Source organism: Pleurodeles waltl, chromosome 5 (genome assembly GCF_031143425.1).
Source record: "Pleurodeles waltl isolate 20211129_DDA chromosome 5, aPleWal1.hap1.20221129, whole genome shotgun sequence".
Classification (NCBI taxonomy): Eukaryota; Metazoa; Chordata; class Amphibia; order Caudata; family Salamandridae; genus Pleurodeles; species Pleurodeles waltl.
The window spans coordinates 318,993,698-319,015,749 of NC_090444.1; the positions used below are offsets into that span (position 1 = coordinate 318,993,698).

General features: G+C 44.0%; 1 protein-coding gene across 25 annotated transcripts in view; it reads right to left on the bottom strand.

The window, feature by feature from the left end:
- Positions 1 to 22,052, bottom strand: part of NRXN1 (neurexin 1) — a 1,474,248-nt gene that overhangs the window by 79,381 nt on the left and 1,372,815 nt on the right. The gene's annotated exons all lie outside the window — the stretch shown is intronic.

The following is a 22,052-nucleotide window of genomic DNA, read 5'->3' on the forward strand; positions in this document are numbered from 1 at the left end:
TAGGTTCTTGAGAGTCCCTACTCTTATCCTTCTTCTGGTATGCTGGTTGTGAGAATTCCCTAATAGGGGTGCCGTCTCCCGACTTAGTTACTGGATTATTCCATGAGGCAGTTCCTTTTGGTAAGGGAGCTAAGGCCATGTGGGGCTTATTCGTCAGGATACTGGGAGTTTTAGCGGAACTAGGCCGGTCGTGAGTTAAAATAGGAGGAAAAATTTTGGGTATTTGGCCAGTGTGACTATTGGAAGCAAAAGAATCATGATTAGGTTGAATTTCTACAGGTAAAGAAATTATAGGTAGCTGCCTGCTCGTGAGACTTTCAAGTTTGTCCTCAATTATTTGAAGACGGTTAGAGATAGGAAGAAGTAATTTAGAGAGCTCATCTCTTATGAGATCCCTAATAGACTCATTTACATAGGGGTTAATGGTATTATGTAAGGAGATTGATGCCATATCATTAGTAGAAGGTTGGGCCAAGTTGGAGGGACTCAGGGTTCTGGAGCGTTTATTTTTGAGGACAGATTCCCTTCGCTTCCTTTTCCCTTTAGTATTGGATTCAGTTAAAGTAAGGGAACCTTCTGTTGAGGGACACTGGGCCAACAAGGTTGGTGCGACACCAATGGCAGGTGCATTTGGAGTTACATCTTGGATCTCTTGAGGAGTTTTAGACGGAGGAGGGGAAGGGATAGACGGTACCGACTGGAGCTCTAGTCGCGGGTGAGGCTGTGAAACTGGGCTATCATGGGCTAGACTTATGGATGCGGAAGGAGGGGCGGTAAGGCGTCGTTGCACTAATTCTATTTCTCTTTCAAGTTCCCCAACGGCCTTTTGTAAAAAGCCGTCCAGGGTTTTGTTAGAGTGCAGTTTCCCATCCAATCCCCCCCCACGTCGTCGGCCCATTTTGCCAAAAAACCAAGGGCCTTTAATGAGCTCCTGAATAGTAGTAATGGTTGGGCCTTTTGGAACCCAACTTCTGCCCCAAGCAAGCGTTAAGTGGACTTCTCAAGTCCTGCTATTTGCGGATCTCAGGGACGAAACTACGGTCAAAGGCCCAGGTACATATATGTGTGTGTAGTTTGGCCCAATCCACTTTTCGTGAGCAGGCAGGCACAGGGCGGAAAATGAATGGAGAGTTCCAACCCCTGCGCCACGTTCCACCTACCAAAAAGACAAATTTACGGTTAGAAAATATATGGGGATTAGTGGGAGATTCAAGTAGGAGCACAACGGGGTGAACAAAGGCGGGTTTGTATTGGTAATTAACCACGAGCTAGGTAGAGGCCTAGAGCTTTGAAGGAAAACTACCCCAACACTGTGTGAATAGGCTTGAGTATGTCCTTCAGGCAGTCAAATACAGAGTGGTTATCTGGGACCACAGTTAAAAATAAGTGTCAGAGGGGTGGCCCTGCCCTGCCTCTTCCTGGCAATGACGGGCAAGGACGGGCCCGCCCTTGGCCCGGGCTTCGCCCGGGCGCCGCCCGCGCGCGTCCCGCGGAGCGGGAGCGCACACGCAGTTTTAAAGGGCTCCTGCCCTGATCAAAAGGCAGCTCACAGCTGCTGCCCGTCACCTCCTCCGGCCCCTGCAAGTTTCGGCGTTTCCCGCGGAGCGGGAGCGCACACGCAGTTTTAAAGGGCTCCTGCCCTGATCAAAAGGCAGCTCACAGCTGCTGCCCGTCACCTCCTCCGGCCCCTGCAAGTTTCGGCGTTTCCCGCGGAGCGGGAGCGCACACGCAGTTTTAAAGGGCTCCTGCCCTGATCAAAAGGCAGCTCACAGCTGCTGCCCGTCACCTCCTCCGGCCCCTGCAAGTTTCGGCGTTTCCCGCGGAGCGGGAGCGCACACGCAGTTTTAAAGGGCTCCTGCCCTGATCAAAAGGCAGCTCACAGCTGCTGCCCGTCACCTCCTCCGGCCCCTGCAAGTTTCGGCGTTTCCCGCGGAGCGGGAGCGCACACGCAGTTTTAAAGGGCTCCTGCCCTGATCAAAAGGCAGCTCACAGCTGCTGCCCGTCACCTCCTCCGGCCCCTGCAAGTTTCGGCGTTTGCCGCGGAGCGGGAGCGCACACGCAGTTTTAAAGGGCTCCTGCCCTGATCAAAAGGCAGCTCACAGCTGCTGCCCGTCACCTCCTCCGGCCCCTGCAAGTTTCGGCGTTTCCCGCGGAGCGGGAGCGCACACGCAGTATTAAAGGGCTCCTGCCCTGATCAAAAGGCAGCTCACAGCTGCTGCCCGTCACCTCCTCCGGCCCCTGCAAGTTTCGGCGTTTCCCGCGGAGCGGGAGCGCACACGCAGTTTTAAAGGGCTCCTGCCCTGATCAAAAGGCAGCTCACAGCTGCTGCCCGTCACCTCCTCCGGCCCCTGCAAGTTTCGGCGTTTCCCCGAATACAATACATGAATAATAAAAATTCCTCACTAATGCACGCATTCTCCTGACTTCCTCCCTCCCTTAATGAGTCCCAAAATTTGCAACAATTCCCCAGAACAAATTAACTCACTTACCTCACAACCTCATCTATTTCATCTTCCATTCCAATCCCTTTGCTTGCATTATCGAATCTCTCTCTCACACCCTACCACTCACCTCCAAACAAACTCTCTTTCACCAACAAACTCCTCTTCACCCCCTCTGAGCATCCCATCCCCCCACGGGGGTACACCCACACCTGACTCTCCATTCCCCCCAAAAAGGTGCTCCCCAAAAGCTACAACCTGCATTCCATGGCTTGCTTGAAAAGCAGTACTTCTATCATGTAAGTCCTAATAGTCCATGATGTGTGGGGAAACATTATTTGTTCCTAATATGTATTTCCCTGCTGCCCACCACTGGCGGATATTGCTAGAAAGGCTGTAACAACCACACAGCTATATATACCATGCCCCTCTTCCCTCATAAAGTATTCATGACTACGAACCCAACTGTCCCGAGTTGCCTGGGGAAGACAGGCTGATGCCTTTGCTCCCACCAGTGGTCTACATATTCAGGCTCAGAACAAAAAATATAAATGCATCAGAAGACTCAGAACAGAAAACGTAATGAAATCAATTGACATAGGTGCCCATTGAATTTCAATACACTAAAAACATTTCTGCGCCTTGTTTGCATGAGGCAATGTGGGTATACACCAAGTAGATTGACTCCTGTGATAGACTGATAACAAAAAAGTTAAAAGAAAACTTCCACGTTCTGCTTCAGAGAGAAAATGTGTCATTTGTTTGCAGAAAACCATTGACATTTCTTCCAAGTCCCAATGCAGAAAGTGACTTTGTCACGTTTTGAAGAGAAAACACTTCCACAAGAGAGCCATGGCCAAAAATGTAGCCACTGCCATAGGACCAAAGGCTGAATACTTTAAGCAGGTTGGTCCAGCTGGAGCTGTGAAGCTTAGGAAGCTTAGGAGATTTCTTGTTGAAAACTGATTGAGTCCCAACACAGAATAGGACTCAGTCATTTTTTTCAGAATGTTGGGTCTTCAGTGGGACAAAGCTGAAATTCAGTCTAACGATGTGGAACTGCTAGTCAAATACTTTCAACCATAAACACAAAGGGTATGGGGTTCACTTATATTGAGGAGCCGCTGGCAGGGGATTTCATTTTTACCCATCGTAGATACTTAGCTCCATAGGGTTTCATTGGAGTATTTCACATAAGTATAAATATTGCTAGGAAGGAGAAAATGTGTCATTCAAAGACTCAAAAGAGACCAAACTCAGCCTTCAAGCAGCCTCTTCTGATTGATGAGCTTTAACAGGCTTAGCCAGACTGCCTTGATGAGGAGATAAGTGGCCTGCTTGGATCAGAGGTTATCTGGTGGGGAGAGTTCTGTAGCTACAGAGCAAAGGCCAGAAAGGGGCTGGGTAAATCGAATTGGGCTTCAAAGAGGCCAGGGCAGAAAGGAATGCCAGCTAGACCTACCCCCTCTTCCTGTACCCCACAGCCAGATGGCAGGTCTGCCCTGCTGGAACCCTGGCCTGCACTCAAAGGATTGCTTTAGGAAGCGTTGCATGTGCTGCACGCTGGGAACTTCAGCCCTGAGGGCTTTGTCTTGCTCCAAAAAGGATTAAGGAGTGGACTCCCAGAAAGCAATGGATTAACAAAAGGTTAACAAAGGTTCCCTTTACCATCTCCATCAAGAAGTCCCTAGCCTAGAGTGTGTCCAGTGGACATTTTAGGATTTGTGGGAAGTGTACCCCAAATTTCCAAGGACCATCTCAGAGCTTCTATACCCTTGGATTTGTGTTTTGGGCACTTTGAACATTCAAGGGGAACTTCAGGAATAAGTTTCAGAAGTTTGGAGCAACTTTTAAGAAAAGCTCCATAAGGTGACTGACTCGTTGATGTGAGTCAAGCCACCGAACTGCAACCTAGCCCGAATTTCACGTTCGTCCCTCTGATTCTCCAGAGTTTTTCCCCATTGACTTCCAGGATTTGACCGGGGGCCCCATGTAAAATCAAGCCAGTGATGTTGTATCGGACTCTGCTTGATGGGGAGCCTCACTCGAACATGAGAGAAAAAGCTCCAGAAACAACTCAGTCCGAAGGTAAAACTTTGACTTAGGCTGTCCGCTTAGTTTATCTGAGAAGGGCTCCATCACGGTTGGCCTCAAGTTGTAACTTGGTTCTGGTGTAGCACTAACTGATGTTCCCACTTGGCGCTATTGACTTTTAAGCACTAGAAAACACATTTTTTGCTTAAATATTTAAGGATTAATTTTTCCAGTTCCCTCTTTTAGATTTTTGTCATTTTGGTGTCATTTTAAAGATAAAATATTTGCAATTTTTATAAATTGATATGGGATATTTATTTGTGATGTGTCTTTCTTATTTATGGTATTTAAATGATTTACATATCTGTCTCCTAAGTTAAGCCCGCCTACTCGTTGCCAGCTACCAACAGTTGAGCCAGGGGCTAATGTATTGAGACCTTAACTGGACTGGTGGGTGCGTACTTATCCTTACTAATAACCCTTCCTCCAACAAGTGGTTTAATATTTTTTACTGCTGTTCCCGTTTCTGAGTTAGCAGTATTACTATTTTAATATGCACTCTGATTTCCTACATAGGCCAGCCACAGTGAAAATAACTTTTGAGGGCTTGCTACCGTAGGGCCACTGGAACATTAATTTCTACGTGCACCACTCTTAAATAGGATGCACCTTGCTTTGTCGGCAGCAAGGCCTACTTAAGGTGACTTACTAATATTCAAAAGGGAGACATTTACCTGTAAAAAATAGTAATTTGATAGGTAGTACAGAAGCAGTAAGGCTACACAGGGTAGGCTGAAGCCATGTTTGCACTGCCACTATAGAGGACGGCACAATTGGTGCTAGTGTCCACAAGTGGCATTTAACTTTCAAACCCAGGGTGCACTTTCTACATTATGTACGAGGGACTTATGGGCAAGTTAATTATGTCAATAAGCCTATTTAACCATGTTTGAACTGAAGCACAAGCACTTTACTGCTGCTTAGCATGGGTAAAGTGCACAGAATTATAAAGTCAGAAAAATGAGCATCCAGAGAAACGAAAAACCTGGGCGTCACCATGCAGAAAAGGTAGCTTTCCTACAACTTTCACTAATTTGCAGGCTACTTAGAAGAACAAAGGGTTAGATCCCGTGGTTTTCCAACTTTATTGAAAATGAATCACGACTTTCATTTTCTTCTTTAGAGAGGTGGGCATTCCATAGATGAGGTTTCCCGCCACTGTATGAGAGACAATTTCTGAATGCGGGTTTGTCTTTGTGTATGGCTGGTTAAATCCTGTACTTTATGAATGACTAAAAGAGGTCCCTTGGAACTAAAATGAACTAAGTGTCGAGTTTGTGCCTCTTCCCGTCAACAACCCCTACCATGTAAGGCTATTATTTTTGTTTTCCGTTAAGTGACCCTCAGTGATGACATCATGTCATTTAGACTTGGTTATTATGTTGAAGAGGCTGTCCGCATCCTTTTGGGTTTCAGAAGGTGAAACAACATCACTCACAACCTCACCTCTCTACATTCACTGCCTGTCAATCTGTTTAAAAAAGATTGCCTATTAGGTAGACCCTTTTGCGTTCTCAATTATTTATGTAAGGTGCTAACTATCAGAATATACATGATCGTAAAAGAACACTTGACGTTCAGGTGAACCTTGAACACCTCAATTTATGAGTATTCACGGAATAATTAGCTAACTTCTTTCACATAAAGAGATTTAAAGCCATACACTCACTATATTGTATATACATTTTAAATGTATACGTCGGGCAAGGTTCGCCACCAGAGAGACTAATGCGGGTTCAGATTAACATTTTAAAACGACGCAGAGCATCCTGAGGATAAAGTGGGCCTGCATTTGGAGGCAATGGAAGATTTTCCGACAGAGTAAGAACACTTCGTGGGTCATAGCATGGTTAGATTTACACCTGCCCTATTGATGACTCAATAGGGTAATGCACCAGCAGCACACTAAAAACAAAATGTTTGAACTGCGGATGTGGGCACAAATAATTACATTATTTTGTGGCTCATACACGGAGGACCATTGTGTTCGGTAGTTTAGTGCTTTTATACACTGCAGAGATATTTCCTTAACAATATGTAAAAAAAGAGTTCGTATTATTGTATAAAACAGTTTTAATCCGAAATTAATATTATTTTCAATTGTACTCCTATCTGAGTTTTAACTCGCCTGGATGCAGCCTCATTGCCCTTTAAATGTGCCTTAAAATTATGATTTAGCAATGCTTAGTCGAATCTTTTATTTCTTTAAGAGAATTCACTACATCCTAAAGTTTGCAAGCCTCATACAGATCAAAAACTGAAAATGATATTAAATAATGTATGATCAGCTTGATTTATTTAGGTTGTTCTGTTCATTTTTCTAATTTAATTATGAAATGTCAAAGCATGAAGGCTTCCAGCCTCTTACTTGTCTCTTGAAATAAAGCCAAGCCTGTCATAAACATGGAAGCCTTGCTGGAACATTTTCAACCACAGACAGATGTGTTCGTAAGCTTTCTGCAGATTATATTTATCAACAAGCATACTGATGTGGAATTGGAATGAATCCAGGAAAATAAAATAAAGTTTATAGAGATGCAACCCCTTTGTTTAAAAGCACAATGCTCATATGTATCGACACCATAGCGTTTGCTTTTGTTCCCATGATCAAAAGTGTAACCAGAATCTGAGAGCAAAAGCTGATGAGATGAACTTACATTGAACTCTGCGTGAATAATAAAGAGGTATGTCCTAAGTTTATGAAAGTAATATAGTAATTTGATGCCTATTGTGTGCAGGGAAGCATACAATTATAAGTATATGTGGTGAAAGGTGCGCCACAAAAGTAGTTGTATCAGTGCATTTATTGAGGCATCAATGTACATATTTTATGCATTTAATTAACTTGATTTGAAATCATGATAACATTCTGAGGGTAATAAACATAGTGCAATGGGACACGCTACAATAATGCTTCATAATTAAAATCCTTGCCAATAATACAGACAGTCCTCTTCCAACAGACTTGATAAGTTGAATCCAATCATGTTTTATTCCTCTTGAACAAATGACTTCCAATACTTGTTCAAATTCCAACCAATTGTTAATTCAGATTCCATGTGTGCCATACGTCAACACGTGTTTCGTCTGGGGACTACCCCTTGTTTATTGAGTGACAATTGTTTATTGTCAATTGGGACTTTATTAAGGTGAGGTCTTAGCTATTGGCACTGCCAGATTTATGTCAAAAGGTAAATTTTGAGGTGGAGAGCCAAATACTCTTATATTCACCCTTAGAAAGTTGATAGTAAAATTCTTAGGTTGTCAAAGACATGTCTGTGGACAGAGATGTTTGTTGAAGGTTGTGAGACCTTTCCTTGAACAATGCAAAAAAAGGAAATGATGATATGGCACTGAGGTTTTGACACTATGAAGATTATTACAACTTTGGCGGTCCCACCGTGGGACCGCCAAAGCTGCATTGAGGACGCTGCCATCATGCCAGCGGTGACCCCACATCAGATTGCAATGTTCCTGTCGAGCTGAACGGCGGGAACATTTTATTACGACATTCCCGCAGGCTGACCGGCGGGTACAGTGTTACGGTATTGGCCTCGGCTCCACTAAGGGAGCCAAGGCTAATACCATAGCACAACAGCACCATCAGAATGTACAGCAGACAGTGTGCATTCCGCGGGGTGCTGGGAAAGGGAGCCCCAGCACTCCCCATGCAGGAGCCCCACTGTGGCCCCCAGCACTGTGTTTCTAAAAGCCTTTTCCATGGTGGGGTCCCTGCCATGGGAAGAGTGGTGGAAACAGGAGACGTGATCAGTGCAGCACTGCCGTGACTGAGAAAAGTCTGACCACCATCAGCCTGTTGGGAGGTTCCTGGCAGTGAGGGCGGCAGACTGGCAGTCCGAAGGTCAGGGCCGTAATGTGATGGTCAGACTGCCTGGAGTGTGGTGGTCCAACAGCCACCACGAGTCTGGTGGTCCATGGACTGCCAGACCTGTAATGGGGCCCTATGTCTCTTTAAATATAAAACCTTTACAATGGAAATTGTGTTGCAGACGATGAATAGTTTTTGTGTGTGCTCCTGTCTGTGCAGAATATGTATTTGGGAACTACAGGACAAACCAGTTCACAGTCCTACCTTCATATGCGCTTCTAACCTATGACACCCTGGGACAGTGGTGTTTGTGTCCCAACAACCTGTCACAGTGTTTTCTCAGACAGACCTATAAAGCAGATTCCGAGGTCATGACTTTTGTGAGTGCAATAACTCACTGCACCCACCCTGGTGTGTCCTTGTACCCCTCCCAAATCAAAAGATGGAGAGTAGCTGTAATAAGGCTGTTTATTCCAGTTCACAACCCCACTGCTCTCTATTCGGACACATTTTTCCAGCAAGAGCTCTGTTCATGACCTTTCCCTATCATTGGTCATCCAGAAGGTTAATTTATTCTTCACTGTGCTCGCATAAAGCTTTCACTAGGGGTGAGGAATACAAAATGAACATCATATTCTAAGAGGTCTGCTTTCTTCTTCGAGTCAAACTAGAAAGCCACGAGGTTGACTAGAACCGAAAAACACTAATAAAAGGCTCGTAGGACAAAAAATCTTCAATTTTTCAAGATTCAGTAAAATTAAACAAAAAATCCACATGCAATTATACATCATTTATTCACGATATGATAAACAAATTCTCATTAGTGACACATTATTGATTGGAGTACTATATGAATGTTTCTTTAATTGGAGTACATGGGGGAATGAGAGTTCCAAATGTGTATATTGTTTGGAAAAAGGAATATTTCTGGAACATTGTTGGATTTATTTTGCATTTAATGTGGGATAACTGAACATTCTTGAAGTGAAGGAGATGAAATCTAAATGGAGAAGCCCCGTCCAGTGGATATCAAGAGGCAACATGTACTGTGCATTAGTAATGGAATTAAATGACAGCACACATTGAAATATGTTTCCATTAAAATGGGAAATAACAATTCCAGAAACTTAGATTTAATGATACACTACAGCTTGTGATGTTCCATATATATTCTATAATGATTTTCCATGAAAAACAATATACTGGATAATCAGTGTAAAAATCTTTCTGAGTGGGTATGCATTTATATTAATGATTCCTATTTCGGTACATGCTACTGTAATGTTCTTGCTGTCATTTACAACAGGGACTTTAAGACTGTGTGATGGTAGAATAATTATCCATAAAATGTTTGATCGAGGGAATACATTGGAGGCTTTGGAAGATGATGTAAAGTTAGTCCTCCACCACTTTGAAAATGTTTTTTAAATGATATTGACTTAAATTGCAGTCATGGTAGTCTACAGCTTAACCCCTTCGCTGTTAGGCCTTCTGCCCCTCTTCCCCCGGGCTAAACCTTATTTTGGCTATTTGGGTTAGTTTGCGCTTAGGTCTGCAAAACTGTTTGCCCACATAAGGTATTCACACCAAATTGGCACCCTTTTTTTCTAACATCCTGGGGTTTCTAAAGTTACCCAGGGTTTGTGGTTTCCCCTGGTTCCCCTGGAGAGGACCAAGAAATTATCCAAAATACAACTAAATTTGGGATTTTGGTGGACAAATGGGAAAAGATGCTCCATAAGAAATCATCTGTTTTTTTCCCCTGCAAATGGCATCAATGAAGGTTTTGTGGTGCTAAAATCACATTCTTCCCAGTTTCAGGAACAGGCAGCTTAGTCAGCAAAACACATTTTTCAACAGAGTTTTGGCATTTTATTGGGACATATTGTTTGTGCTTTCAACCTTCTTCCAGTTAGTGGTAGAAATGGGTGTAAAACCAATTGTGGATCCCAGACAGCTATACGCTTCTGAAAGCTAGACAACATTTGGAATTCAGCAAGGGGTTATTTGTGTAGATCCTTCAAGGTTTTCCTATAGAAAGTAAGAGTTGAAATGACAAAAAAATGACATTGAGTTGTGTCTCCGTTTTCATCTGGAACATCTTCTAACTATGGCAGATTTTCAAAAGCAACATACTGATATGTCCGCTGGACCCTTCTGGTTGTGGGGATATATAGGGCTTGTAGGTTCACCAATAACCCGAGGTACCCAGAGCCAATAACTGAGCTGCACCTTGCAATGGTTCAAGGAAACCTATGTATTCACCAAATGGGCCCACAATATGGAGTTTATAAGTAGTAGTTATTTGCACATCTCTGAATTTGTGGGTACCAATACTAGCATGTGAATTTGAGGGCATTTCTCAAAATGACTTCTTTTTACACACTGTCTTACATTTGGAAGGCGCAAATGCAGAGACAGACAACTGGCAATAACACTTGTTCTACTATTCTATGTTCTTCTCATTCTCCCAATGAAAATGGTACCTCACTTGTGTGAGTGCCCGGGACAGGAAACAGCTCAAAACACAACACGGACACATTTATGAAAATTAGGCACCTAGGGAAATCCAGGATGGGATGACTTGTGTGGCTCTTGCCATGTTCTCTTACCCAGAATCCGTTGCAAACCTCAAAATGTGTCTAAAAGCACATTTTCCTCACATTTCTGTGATGGAAAGTGTGGAAATCTGATGGGAGCCACAAACTAACTTCCTTCCACCCAGCATTCCCTCAATTCTCCTGATAAAAATGGTACCTCACTTGTGTGGGTGGGTCTAGTGCCCGTGACAGAAAATGGCCCAAAGCACAATGTGGGTGCATCACATTTTTCCACTGAAAACAGATCCTTTTTTGCAATGTCCCTCGCTGTGGATTTTGGGCCCTAGGTCAGCCGACACCTAGAGGAACCTAGCAATCCTCTATATTTTTTAAAACTAGACATCTGGGAAAATCCAGGATGGGGTGACTTGTGTGGCTCTTACCAGATCCTGTTACTCAGAATTCCATGCAAATCTCAAAATGTGCCTATAAAAACACATTTTCCTCACACTTCTGTGGTGGAAAAATCTGGAATCTGAGGGGAGCCACAAACTGCCTTCCACTTATAATTCGTCCAAATCTTCTGATAAAAATGGTACCTCACTTGTGTGGGTAGGCCTACTGCCTTTGACAGAAAACGACTCAAAACACAACATAAACACATCACATTTTTCCACTGAAAACTGACAATTTTTTTTTGCAATTTCCCTAACTGTGAATTTGGGGCCCTAGCTCAGCCGGCCCCTACAGAAACCTAGAAAACCTGTACATTTTTTAAAACTATACTAGGGGTATCCACAGTGGGCTGACTTGCCTGGCTCTTACCACATTTCTTTACCCAGAGTCCCTAACAAACCTCAAACTTTGACTAACAAACACATTTTTCTCATATTTCTGAGATGGAATGTTCCGGAATCTGCAGGGAGCCACAAACTTCCTTCCACTCAGCATTCCCCAAGGTATCCTAATAAAAATAGGATCTAACTTGTGTGGGTAGGCAACGTGCCCACAACATGGGACAGGACAGGTTGCTACCAAAAATTGACCCTTTTTTCCAATGTTGGTACCTGGAGGTTTTGGACCCTAGGTCAGCCGTAACATAAGTAAACCAAGCCAATCTGTACATTTTTAAAAGCTAGACATGTAGGAGTATTGAGGGTGGACTTAAGTGCATGGATCATACTATATCTTACACAGTTTCCTCACATTTATGTGATGGAAAGTTCTGGAACCTACAGGGAGCCGCAAACGTCCTTCCTCCTGGCATTCTCCTAGGCACCTGATAAAAATGGTACTTCACTTGTGTAGGTAGGCCTGATGCCCGCACCAGGAAACAGCCCAAAACATATGGTGGAGACTTCAAATTGTCTATTACAAAACAGCCTGGTTTTGCATCCCAGGCTTGGTGGCTATCTAGGGAAACCTACCAAACCCAGACATTTCTGAAAACTAGACACCCAGCGGAGTCCAGGGTGGTGTGGCTTGCATAGATCCTCCAACATGTTTTCACCCAGAAATCCCTGCAAACCTCAGATTTAGCTAAAATAAAAACATTTTCCTCACATTTCTGTTTGGGATCACTGCACCAGCACAAATTTCCCACCATCCAGCTCTCCCCTCAGTCTCCCAATAAAAATGATAACCCACTTGTGTGGCTGGGCCAAGTGCCTGTGACAGGGAAGGGCCAAAACCTGTAGAGATTGATGGGGCACCAAAGTGTGTTCATAATCACAGTTTTTTAATACATGTTTTTAGGCTCACTTTGCTTTGGGCACTCACATAAATGAGGTATCATTTTTACCAGGAAACCAAGGGGAGAGCTGGGCGGTAGGAAATGTGTGCTGGTGTGGTGATCCTGCACAGAAATGTGATTGTTTAGCTAAATTTGAGGTTTGCAGGGGATTCTGGGTAAGAAAATGTTATGTTGGGGGATCCATGCATACCACACCTCATTGGACTATCCCAGGTGTCTAGTTTTCAGAAATATCTGGGTTTGGTAGGTTTCCCTGCATGTGCACCGAGCCCAGGACTAAAAATGCAGGTACGCCCCTTGCAAAAACAGGTTATTTTGTGATAGACAGGGGACCACCTGCATTTTTGGTCCGGACTCGGTAGCCATCTAGGGAAACCCATCAAACATTTCTGAAAACAAGACATATGGGGGAGTCCAGGGAGATGTGGTTTGCGTGAACCCCCTAGCGATATCTTGCCCAGAATCCCCTGCAAACCTCAAATTTAGCTAAAAAGACACGCTTTCCTCCCATTTCTGTGTGGAAACGTTGTGGGATCACCACGCTGGCTCAAATTTCCTACCACTCAGCATTTCCCTGGGTATCCTGTCAGAAATGTTAACTTACTTGTGTGGGTGGGCCAAGTGACTGAGACTGGGAAGGGCCAAAAACATGTATATTGCCCATTTGGATCCACTTTGGTTCCCCCTCAGTTTTTCATTTTACATGTGTTTAAGCTGACTCTGCTTTGAGCACACACACAATTGAGGTATCATTTTTATTGGGACACTGAGGGGAACACTGGGTGGTAGAAATTTGTGCTGGTGCAGTGATCCTACATCTTTCCCACACAGAAATTTGAGGAAAATGTAACTTTTTAGTTAATTTGAGGTTTCTGGTAAGAAAACGCTGAGGGATCCATGCAAACCACACCCTCCAACCAGGCACCAGTCCACGCAAAGTGCCAGCCAAGTGCCATCCATGCACACCACCAGCCAAGCCCATTTCTTGCACAGGATCAGCCAAGTGGAAGTCCACGTACACCACCAGCCGAACAAGCAACATTTATGCACACTGCCAGACAAGATTCATCCTTGCACACCACCAGCCAAGCACCATCCATGAGTATCACCAGCCAAGCGCCAGTCCATGCACACAACCAACCAAGTGCCAGTTCATGCACACTGCCAGGCAAGTGCCAGTCTACACACACCACCACCAAGTGCTAGTCCACACACAATGCCAGCCAAGTGCAAGTCCACACACACCGCCAGCAAAATGCCAGCACAAACACAGCCAATCAAACACCAGTACATGCAGACCATCAGTTGAACTCCAGTTCACACACCCACACAGAAACTCTCCCTGGTATCTAGTGGTTTTCTGCCCCACTTGAGGGCAGATGAACCTAAAAGTATAACTAATCTTCCCCCAAGTGGGTCTGAAATGGCCAAAATATGTGCTGCCCGAAACAAAGGATGGGAACCTTTTCTATGAGGCCACTCCCTGACATGCCCGTAAACATACCCCTATTGCCTGGTGAGCTTTCTGCCCCCTGGGGGGGAGATCGGTTTTAATAACCACTGTCTGGCCCCCAGGGGTGCACAAAGAATGTGCCCATTTTTTCTGGTGGGTGGGGGCATCGGCATGCCCATTCAGGGCAGCCCCCACCCCTACACAAATAAAAATAGTCCCTGTTACCTAGTGTGGGTTTATGTCACCTTGGGGGTCAGATCAGAGGCTGTTGCCCAAAACTGCCCCCTGCAGGGAGGCAGAAAGGCTAATCCCATCTTTGGAGGGGGTGGTGATATGGGCATTAGCATACCCATTCTGGGCAGCCCCCACCCCTACTAAGTGCTCGTCATTTTAGTGAAAACTAAAAACAGCCTCTGGAGATAGGAAAGCTCTTTCCCACCTACTGAGGCTGTTTTTTTAAAAAACAAATCACTCTGCTGTAAACACAAGAGGGATTTGGTGGTCCCGTGATTAGAATGAAATGGCTCAGTCCTCAGCACATGAGCTTCTGTGCTGAAGGCGGGCCGTTCTGTTGTCAGCACTAAAAGGGTTCAAATAAGTGCCCCTTCAACTGCCCGATTTCAAAGATAAATACCGTTAAAGTTTGCCATGATATAAATACCCTCAGTTTCATCCGAAGTTCTGTGTCAGGTGAAATTGTTGTTCTATTTCTGGAACTTTTACAGATCTTGCAATAGCTAAGCTAACCTTGTACAATGAACCCCTTGAAAAAGAACGTGTACTATTTTGTGAAAAAAACTGGACTAACTGACTGTGCGTTTTTATCTTTTTGGCTATTTTTTGCAAAGTAGATTAAAGTTTTTAAACTAAATAAAACATTTACAGATGTAGCTCCTTATGTTTGCTGTCTGTATGCAATGAGATTTCAGAAATATACACTTTTTTATAAAAATATCAGCATGGCAATATGAGTATGATAAATACACACCAACCCAGTATTGCTGTCTTATGTCAGCCACTGCGGACAATACAAGTTTTCCGGCAGGTATGTAGGAGCAGTCCAATATTTTGACTGGTATTTAAGGGTGGTTTTAAAAGTCATAATTACATAATTAAAGAAGAGATAGAGGGGTGAGAATAGGCCAAAGTGCCAAGTATTTCAACCTTTGGTCAGGTGAATGCCAATTTGTACGAGGCTGGCTCTCTATAGAGTGTACAAAAATGACATGCACTGTGCAAGGAATCGAAGCAACTCCACCCTGGTATCCAGAGGTAAAAATAGATCACCTGATGCTCTAATTTTGTGGTAGTGTGGGTGGTCAGTTAGGCTAATTCAGGAACCATGCCAAGCATTTGTTGTACTCACAGCATCAATAAATGAAGACACACACTCAGAAGAATAACTCATGACCAATTTACAAAAATAGTGCGTATTTTTATGATTTTTTTAAGACCAAGAAATTTGTTGCAAAGTAAGTACTTTTTAAGTTATGAATTTTTAGGGTTAAAAAAATACACTCTTTTAATACAAAATTCCGCACTTCAGGAATCAATGGGGGAGAATACAAAAATGCACGTAAACTCAGGCAATGCTGTTACAAGTGTCACCTTCTACTTGTGGGTCTAGGTCGTGGAGAAGTCCAATAGTCCAGCCGAAGAAATTTGGGGGGTTACTGGTTTGAGCGGGAGCAGCGGCTGAAGTTCTTGGAGCTGGTGTGCAAATGAGAAGGGACCGCTTGGAAACACACTGCACACAGGCAGTTAAAGTTAAATCCAAAGGGTCTCCTTGAAGGGAGAAGGTCACAAGGGCTTGGGGACCATGGGAGCATAGCTGGTTGGTCTGTGCAGGGGCCAGGGAGGCCGTGTGCAGTGCATATGTGTCAGCCAGGCGTTGTATGACTTGGAGTCCTCAGGGTTAGGAGCAGGCAGCTTTTAGAGTGGTTTGTAGGTCAGCTGGACCACTCTGGGGGTAGGTCTCGGGGTCCTGAAGTCCCTTGACCAGTGCTTGCTTCTGTGCTTTTGGGAGTCTGGAATGGACTCTGCTTCTGGGTGTCTGCTGTTGGGTGTCGGGTACCCTGGGTACTGGTACGCCTCAGTCCAGGAAGATTCTAGTGGCACCAAACTTGGCAGGGAAGCAGGGTGGGTACCCTGGAGCTGTTGTGCTTTTTTGTGGCTGGACTAATGTTTTAAAGTTGTTGGTCAGTAGCAGGTCAGTAAACCGAACTTCTTGGGTTCCTTGCTGCAGCGTGCAGGAAAGTGATACCTTCACTCTGCGGGAGGTTCTTGGCTATTTTTAGAAAGCTGGAGGTGCTCTTGGTTTTTGTAGAGTCCTTCAGGTCAGGTTTCCAGGCGATACTACAACAATGATTGTCCAGTCCTTGGTGCACAAGGCAGGGTTTGGTGCCTTTGTCTTTGTGCAGCTGGACTTCAGTTATTGTGCCTTGGGTACTCTTTGTCGTGGTCTTGTTGTGTCCATCGAATCTGAGATCTTGGTCAGCAGATGCCCTCTAAATACTGAATTTAGGGGGGTTGAGGGAGTACCAATGGCCATCTCCCTTATGGTGATGACACCCACTAAGTGATGACTTCCTGTGAGAAAGGGACACATCCCTAACCCTGATTGGCTATTTTTCCTGCCATCAAAGATGGAGGAAAATGAAATGGAGTGGTCACCTCGGCTGTCATACCTGAGGGGTGGGGCAGGCTGAGGGTGGCCGCTCTCCCTATTCTTGCTACGTTTACCTCTGATTTTCCCACCTAAAGTGTGAGTAGAACAATTAGGCTGCCTTCTGCTGCTTGCAGCAATGGCAGAAGTTAGATTGCAAAGGTGGCAAGGCCTTTGAAGCTGACCGCTGGAGCAGTCTTGTGGATCCTGAGAGCAAAGGCTCTCGACCCAGGAGTTCAGAATCATGTCTGGTGGTGGCAGGCTGACTAAGACCAGTCAGCAACCATGCTGGGGCTATTAGGTTTTGCAGGGGGCACCTCTAAGATGCCCGCTGGGTACATTTTATAATAAATCCCACTCTGGCATCAGTGTGGATTTATTATTCTGAGTTGTTTGATACCAAACAACCCAGGGTTCAGAGAGACCATCATGTAGGTGGAAAAATTGTAGTGACCAGTGTCCAGCACATGCATTTACTAAGACTACCCTGTACACTTATTATGTCTAGAATTCTGAATGGCACAGTAGGGACATATCTACTCATGCACATATGCCCTCAGATGCATTATAATGCATCCTGCCTTAGGGCTGTAAGGCCTGCTAGAGGGGTTACTTACCTATCTTGCATGCAGTGTTAGTGGACATTACACCCAGAGTAAGTGCCATGTCAAGTTTACAATTTAGGGGACACCTTGTCATGCAACTTGCAATGACAGTTTGCATAAGACTGGTGTGGGGCCTCTCAGAGTGGCACAATTGGTGCTGCAGCTCTGGGGGGCCCTCTTTAGTACCCATGCCCTAGGTACTAGGGGTACCATTTACTAGGAACTTACAAGGGTGGCTGAGGTGCCAATCGCAATCTGGCCCTGGGAACCTCTTTAGCAGGGGCCCAGGGGCTCACAGTTCGAAACCACATCATGTTTCTTGCATAAAGTGGGAGATAACCATGTCAAAAGAGGTGCTTTCTCACACAAATCAAATCGTAGATGGCCACTAGACAAGTATTCCCTCCGAAATCAGTCTTTGTCAGCCACAGGCCAAGTGGGAAGAGTTACTTCTAAATCTCTACCTTGCCTGCTTTCCAGTAGCAACATAAGCGCTGGGCTATCCTCCAGCAGAGAAATGAAAACACAATTGTATACAAAAAAACAATTCAGAAAGGTTTTAAACATAAGAATCAGTGACTATACACTCGTTTTGAAACAAAGTGAAATCTCTAAAATCAATTGAAGATATTTTTTTGTAATCAGAGATGGTGCTATACTAACCACTGCTATTATAAATGAACTGATGATGTAATAAACAAATTTAGGTGGGAAGTTTACTATAAGAAAAGTTAGACAGATAGAAGCAAAGTATGTAACGAGGCTGTAGCAATTTGAAAATGTTTAAGTCTGAATGTACATTCATGATTCCAGTTGCTCCACAGGCTGATCCGAGGAAAACTGTCCCTTAGACTGTTATATGAAAATACCTCCAGAGATGAATAATGCAGGCCCTCCTAGTGAAATTCAGGAGAATGGAGAACTGGGAGGGGTGGAGTATTGATTCCAATATATCCAGATTCAGCTAATTTAATGGCGGGTAAGTTTGCTAGTTATCAGTTCCCAGTAACTTACCAGGAGTGCCTGGTAAGTTACTGGGAAAATTCAAAATTTCCTCTGCTCCAGCACACTGACCAGTAGCACAACAACGATAGTGGCCTACCAGCATGACAGCAACACATCTTCATAAGTGGTGCATATATGGCGGTGACTTTAATTCAAGATTTGATCAGTGGGAAAGGGGCAATCTCTCTGTGGCCCCAACTACTCCACCGGAATTGGTCTGGGAAAGATTTCAATACTTCAGTGCAAACCTGTCCAGACATTATGAGGCCTGATCAGATCTCATGCAGAGTTAGCATACCAAGTCAGAAACACAGACTGAAACTAAATCATATGTTATTTCAGAATCTGTAAATGTAAACGGAAATAAAAGATTGGTGCATTCCTTAAGCCCCTTGAAGAGCCATTAAGAAAAATGTCTTTCTCTTTCAAGTAGGATTGGAAAACATCTATGATGCTTGGTTTCATTCAGGTACAATTTCCATACCATAGCATTCATTTATAAAGTGCACAGTAATGCCGTGGGGCATCTTGATGTTGAATAACGGGTGTGTATTGTTAAATTACTCTACTAATCCAAGAATAGAACATTTTGGAGAAGCACAACATTGAATACATTGGCTAAACTGAGGAACACACCTGGAATTCCTCAGTGACACCAATGACAAAAACGTTTGGGAAAGATGAAGACAATGAAGATTCTAACTATATGGCCACCTCAACTTACAGAAACCCAAATACTTATTTCTTCCAACCTATCCCCAGAAACGTACACTTTGGTCAAATCTCACAGAGGTCTTAATGTGCAGAAGTTGAGTTTCACATCTAAATCCGCCCACGTAAAAAGAGACAAGACAGGGATCAAAATGGGGTTAGGGCTATGACTATGTTCATGATGAACCGTTACCTATATTTTCACTCATTTAGCTGATCAATACCCACACTTTGAACGTAAAACGATTGATGAGTGTAATGCAATCATTGGTATAAAAAATGTAATTGTGAAACTGTAATTATGAAAAATGTAAATATGAAAAAAATTAATAAAAAATGTCACTACCTCACATTCCTATAATTAAACAATATATTGTATCAGAGGGGACTTTCACTTAGCTCCACGAACTGAAGTGCCCTTGTCTTCTTTGGTATAATGATATGTCCCATTCTGACTTTTAAAAGAGGATTGCCCAGAAGGCAGCCATTTTATGTTTCCAATTATTTCTCATTTGCATTTGCTACCATAATCCACATGCTCAAATACGAACATCTGGTGTTTAGGTGAGCTCTGAATACCACACACGTCAAAATTCCACCTAGAAACAATGAACATATGAGATATGCATTAGTAACTGAGTCACGTTTCATAACAGGGAAACAATGCCTAAACTAAAGGCAGACCCATAATGCACACGGACGAACTTCATTGCAAAGGGCCAGAATAAAAGCAGTGTTTCACATAAACAAGACCAATATGGCAAATGTGGTGATTCCAAAGCCTGCTGTAGAAGTCATCACTTCCATGTCTTTGCCATGGGACAAACCTTATGCAGAATCTGCTAGTGTGGTAGACCAGCATAGATACTAAACGGGTAAGAAACTTAGTGGCCCTGGTGGGCAGTGCTAGAGTTCACCCTCTTAGCATTCAGTGGAGGCAACAATGTAATGCGCCGCTCCCCTTTGACCATTGTAACTCTCCAGGGCCTAAACCGCGAATCATCGGGGTTTGAAGTTTGAAGCTCGCCCCTTGGGCCTTCTTAACGGTACATTCTCTAGTGGACATGCATTGGCCTGCTTTTGCTGTGGATATTTTGAATTCACAACTAGGAGGCACTTTATTTATATTTTAGGCATGATAGCGCCCACATACTTTTATTCACTTCTCATTTTGTCGGGATGTGGTAATCCATTTAATGTCCAGGACAGAAGAGCATGTCCGTCTGAGCAGAGGAGTGCCCTTGAAGCCTACATAGGCATGTGGATTTCTCCGATGCAGACCCAAACAAGCCACTGAATAAGTTGTATTTCCGTAAGTCGTCGGCAGGTTTAGACTGGGTGAATTCTTTGGCACGACTGCAATGCTAAAACACTTTTCTTTATCTCGAGCGGTGCTTCGAAGACGTCGATCAAATAGTGTATATTTTCAATTTTAACAATGAGCACGTTAAAAGGTGAGAGTGTACCTGACGTGAAGATGACAGAAACAACAACGAAAAGGCTAACATGGCAACTGTTTCTGGAGCATTGTTCCTTTGCTATGTGGTCCATGACCGCTTTCGGTAAATGCTGTTGTGCATAGCACAAAAAAGAAAGAGATCTTCAACGTTCATTTCTATTTTTTAAGGCTGTTGGTCAATTGACAATGAAACCGATAAACTTCCTTTCGGATATTAGTTTGAAGTTGATGATTTTTATATTGTTTTAGCCATAACATCTTTTTTTAATAAGCCTTTTAAATGGCAGTTTATGTAATTATAATCTGAGAACGAAATTTGAAATATCGCTTTACATGTTGACATTATCATTATATATAGATAGATACGTTTCATTTTACGCCCCGTTTCACATAAGCACATATGGCGCCGGTGACTTCGCCGGCATTTTCTGAGCCTTCAAGCAATCACTAAAGTATAAAGGAATCCAGAGATAACACCATCGCTTGTTGACCTACAGAATTAACAGCTGCCAGGTTGTCTTTTATGGTCCATTCAATGTTAATTAATTCTTGTTTCAGAGTCTCGGAGCACACCGGGATTGTTCTGAAATGTGAACGGCGTCTCTCAGAACCGCGCCACGGGACTCGGCGTCCTTCCTCCCTCGCCCGGCTGCGAGGAGGCGTCAACGACACCTCGTGAAAGGTGGCTCTCGCAGTGCTTCGAGCCCACTTGAAATATGTACATATGCATGTCAGCCTCGATAATGTACTCGAGCGTGCCAAGCTGAAAAGAGAATAAATCACTGCCAAGAGACTCTGCTGTCTTCCTGAGCAAGGAAGCCATGCGTTTTTTGCCGCTTTGCCGAATACAGGTGCTGTTTCAGTCCGAATGAGAATTTGATTACGAATCATTGTGTCTGAACGTCTTTTAACCCTCCCCCTTACCTTTTCGTCTGCCGCGTCGGAACATGTGCTCTAAGCAATAAGGTAACCTTGTAAAGATTACAGCTACACGGGCATTATCTAAATCCAGCTCCAAGCGCGCGCACGACCCCAAAAGGTATTAGGTGTCAAGCTGGCAGTCTTCCGAAGTCGTTCGGCATTGTCACTGCAGATGTAATTTTTAACCTGCTGACCACACGCACATTCACCATGGAAACCCTGCTGAGCAGTTTCTTTCAGCAGATTGAAGGTTAAAAGCAATCCTGCAGCACGAGTGTCGCTAACGCTTCAGAGAGCTAAAGGCAGTGAGCACGGTGCTGACAAACGGCGCTGCACCACCCGGCGCTTCACTTCTGCTGGTGGTTGCAGGTGGGGCCCATCGGCACTCATTTTTGGGGATGGGGCTTACTTACATTCCCAGGACATAGGAACTAGAACTAGAGAGACGTACAAAAAGTAGAAGATAAAGGGCCAAGGAGCATAATGTATGAGGAGGAAATGAAAAAGGCATGAGGTGGAATTTAGACTATGTAGCCACAGCATTTGCCAAAAGTGACAGTCAGCAACTCCAGCTGT